At 47.9% G+C, this 4545-nt stretch overlaps 1 pseudogene; it reads left to right on the plus strand.

The window, feature by feature from the left end:
* The window catches only part of LOC110304537, an 8452-nt pseudogene extending 7964 nt beyond the window's left edge, over positions 1 to 488 (plus strand).
* The last annotated feature ends 4057 nt before the right edge of the window (positions 489 to 4545 follow it).

A 4545-nucleotide genomic window follows, 5' to 3' on the forward strand; every position in this document is an offset into this window, starting at 1 on the left:
GAATTTTGTTTTTACTTTGCTATACTTTTTTAATACTTCTTCAGTCTGTGACCCAGGAGGCAGATCAACTGCTCCAGGCTCTGCACCACTTCACTAGGCTGGTGGCCTTCGGTGACCTGACCTCTGCTGAGGCGATTCTGGCTCTTTTTCCGGAAAATTTCCACCAAAACCTCAAAAACCTGCTGACAAAAATCATCCTGGAGCACATATCGACTTGGAGAGCTGAAGCCCAAGCAAACCAGATCTCTCTGCCACGCCTGGTGGACCTGAACTGGAAAGTGGATATCAAAACCTCCTCTGACAACATCAGCCGCATGGCTGTCCCCACCTGCCTGCTCCAGATGAAGATCCAGGAGGATCCTAGTCTGTGTGGAGAGAAACCCTCCATCTTGGCTATGACCATGGAGCTGAGCAAAGAGACGCTGGACACCATGTTAGGTGGTCTGGGTCGCATTCGGGACCAGCTTCCTGCTGTAGCTAATGAATAAGGCAACCAGCTATTGGCCAGCGAAGGTGTGGTTGTCCGCACAGAGGCTGACCGTGGGCAGACAGTGGGATGGAGGGGCTGCTGCTACTCAGAAGGCTCAGTGGAGAAACGGAAGCCCACGCCCAGCGTTCCTCTCTTCTCTTCCTCCTGTTTTTCCTAAAGATGAGCAGAAGCCTCCATCTCTGAGAAGGCCCTGTGTGGCGCTAAGCTGCCCAGCCATGGCAGTGAGAGGGAATGTGTTCTTTCTCAGCCTGTTCGTGCTGCTGTGGAGAGCTCAGGCCAGCACTGTGGCCTGAGATTACCTCCATCATTAGCTCGGGTGAGCTCACTTCCAGCCCTGGAATACATGGAGGGAATTAGGGATGAGGCCTGCAGCGCCTGCTCCCCGTCAGAGGGAAGTCAGCAGACAGATAGCAGCACGGTCCCCTTAGACCCTTCTCTGAGCTTGCAACCCTGCTGGGCCATAGCTCCAGTTCGGAAAACTGGAACACACCATTTGCCACTATTCCTGGGCTAGAAAGTAGAAAGGATTGGAAATAAATAACAGTGATGATTCTGGAAAAAAAAAAAAAAAAAGGAATTTCGCTCTTACAGTGTGAAGATCAATAATGTCACCACACACCAGGGCTAATTGCCAGCACTTGTTTCCCACTCCAGGTGACAATAACTAGGAGCCAGAGACAAGGCGTTTGACCCCAAACCCCAGCACAGGATAGCAAGACAGTGTACTGGATAGACTTGCTTCTCTGTCTTCCTCCTCACCTCCACAGCTTTAATAAAATCACACCTGCCTGACACTGTATATGACAGCTACATCGGGGATGGCTTGTTCTTCCTGCAAGATAATCGCTAAGAGCCCTAGTAGAACATGGCCCAAGACTGTGTGCCACCCTTTATATGCCAACGGAAGAGCCCAAGGCCTTTGGCTGTTCAAATACTTGGCCCATAACGGATTGACATATTCACTGCTTGAGCTAAGCTGTTGATCTAATCAGCCAAAGCCAGATAAGGAGGTGCATGCCTTTAATCTCAGCTCTCTCAGGAGCCAGAGGCCTCTGAATTCAAGCCCTGCCTGGTCTACCTAGAAAGTTCTAGGCCATATGAAATAAAGAAAGAAAAATATAAATCCAAAGAAGAAAGTAAGGAAAAGTGTTTAGACTTGTTTTCAATTAAGGAGTGTTTTTGTTTTTGTTTTTTTGTTGTTGTTGTTTTCCTGTCATCTTTCTGTTGCTGTTTATAGTTGGGTTTTGATCTCTTGATCAGCTCCTTGCTCCTATAACCTCTAGGTGGCGCACGTTCCAAAAGTTAGCCTTTTGTAGGCCTCCTTTTATCTCTACTAGAAGTCAATCCAAGGGAATGTGGTGGGGGCTGTGCATCAGATTTAGCAAATTAAAGAATACGGCTCCCAGTTAAACTAGAATCTCAAATAGGCAAAATGTAACTTGGAACTTACGTATACTAAAAAATGTACTAGATGTTCACCTGAAATTCGAATTCAGCTGACAACTTATGGCTGAGTGTAAATCGCTATCGGTTTCTCCTACTGCTAGGATTTGAGGATGGTGTGCTTGGAAAAAAAAAGCATTCAGAGTGACATGGGTGAGCCAGCAATTATGACAATATAGTCTCAACTCTTGTGTGACATCTCAAGTGTCCCAAAGCCTTAACACACCCTAACCCTCTACTACCGCCTCATCTCCTGTCACGGTGCTCCCGCCCTGACTCTTGTATAATCAAGGCAAAGGTCTGGAATGCTCCACTGACCTCCTTTGCTTTCTTTGGCAACAGCTTGGTGTAGTTTACCTCACACCTCTTGCACTAGTGTGAGGCCCACAACCTTGCAGTTCAGTCTGACAGAGGACAGCATAGATAGGTCTTGTGTAAGAAAGAGTCTATGTTGATCAAAATGGAAATGGCACCCGAAGTAAATCCTTGTAGCCCATACCTGCCCTTAGCCAGCCTCTTGACCAGCCTCACATTTAACACTTCATGGGGGGAGGGGGAGTAGATAAAGCAGGAAATTGACCTGAAGCCTGGGTTTTTTTCTCCACATGCATTGGCTACTCTCCCTCCTTGACCACAGGATCTCTGCAGCGTCATTAGAAAAGACCAATGCTACAACACAGCCTCATATGCACAGCATCCCACCCAACCCAGGGTCACTCACACTATACTGCCCACACAACCATGTGTCACAAGTGCAACTCTAGCAGGCTCTACCTGTGTGAACCCTGTGTGGCAGGAGAGAAGAGAAGACAGAAGAAGCAAGCTGAGAAAATTCCCCGGGAAGGGGCCCATGGGAAGTCACCCAGTCACGCCAGCTCTGCTACAGGACTACTCTCCTTTAAAGAGGAGGAAAGCTGGAGGGTCAGAAGCCTCAGTCTTAAGCTTCTATGCCTGCCTTCTTACAGGATTCGTGGCAGAACACCCATCCCTTACTGCACACATCTGCTGACACGTTGAGAGTAATCCACTTGCTTGTGTCCTGAAACCCATTCAAAGTAGAACAGCCCTGTAGGACTCTGCTTTCAATATTGGGACAAAAAAGAAAGATAAGCTTCATTTGACAAGGGAGTGGGGCTCTGGTGGCGCAGGGGCCTCTTGGTCGAGTGCTGACAAGCTGTGTAAGGTTTCAGGCTCTCAGGAGTTTAGAGAAGATCACGAGGTTGCCGTCTGTGGAACAGGCACACATTCCTGTGCCTCCCCTGGTTCTTGTTTCCCTTTCCTTATAGAGCTGGGAACCAAACCCAGGGCCTTTCACATGCTGGACAAATGCTCTCCCATTGAGCTATATACTAATCTCCTCTTGGGGGCTGATAATTAATTAGACTCACACTTAGAAAACTTTGGGACCTAAAGGAATATGTTGCTTGCCAGCCTTATAAGAAGGGTCTCTGAGGGAGCCAGCAGGATGTCTCTGCTGCCAAGCCTGAGGACCTGAGGTCAATCCCTAGGACCTATATGGTGGAAGGCGAGAACTGACTCCTCTTGCAAGTTGTCCTCTGACCTTAACAAACACTCTGTGGCAGGCCCCCTCCATACACAAAGACAAATAAACAAATGTAATTAAAAAAAAATAAAATAAAAATCTAAGAATGATCAGTGAGTGTCTGAAGGCCTTAGGGTCAGTAGTTCTCAACCTGTGGGCCGCAACCCCTTCACAGAGGTGTCACCTGAGATAGTCAGAAAACCGGTATTTGCATTTCAATTCATAACAATAGCGAAATTAAAATGAAGTAACAAAAAAATGTATGGTTGAGGGGATTACCACAACGTGAGGAATTAGAGGGTCGCAGCATTTGAACCACTGCCTTAGATGAACACGTGGATCATGAGAGGGAAAACAGCGAGACATTTTCAGACCATCCTCACAACTCTCAAGGCACACAGACGGAGCGGAAGGACCGGACCCCTGCTCCGGAAGTGAATTGAACATCCTGACAGACTGGAGCAGGCTATCCTCACTCCCCTCTGGGAAGTTCCTTCCCTGATCTGCATGGAATCACTCTGCACACATTGTTTGAGGACCTTTTCTATGCCATGTGCCACAGATAAAAATACCAGACAGCAAGTGGGAAAACAGACTGGGGTTCGGAGATAGCGTAGCATGAGAGGCAGAGCCTGGAGCCTGGGCAGTCTGACTGCCACAGCAATTCGAATTCAGATCCACTTTTCAAGGAGATGAGAATCTAGGGAGAACAGATAAACGAGTCAATAATTAAGTGAAGCTGTATCAGCGCTAGAGATGAGGAATACAGACAGGCTGGGGAGGCTCAACCAGCCGGAGATGAAGAGGCAAGCCATGGAGACAGTAACAAAGGGCCTTTTATACACACGGAAGATTAGATTTGATTTTGAAAGCCACAAGGAGCCACTTCGGGATGCTAAACAGAGAGAGCAAGGAAGGTCTTGGAAAACGTGACTGAGTTCATTGGAGCCGCATTGTGGGAAACGGATTGGAGGCTACCGAAGTAGAAACTAATGATAGTATTCAAAAAGGTCTCCCATGCCTGCTCCAGCTGTGTCCCCAACCCCCTCCAGCTGTTCTCCGGGGACAT

The sequence above is a fragment of the Mus caroli genome, chromosome 11 (assembly GCF_900094665.2).
Source record: "Mus caroli chromosome 11, CAROLI_EIJ_v1.1, whole genome shotgun sequence".
Classification (NCBI taxonomy): domain Eukaryota; kingdom Metazoa; phylum Chordata; class Mammalia; order Rodentia; family Muridae; genus Mus; species Mus caroli.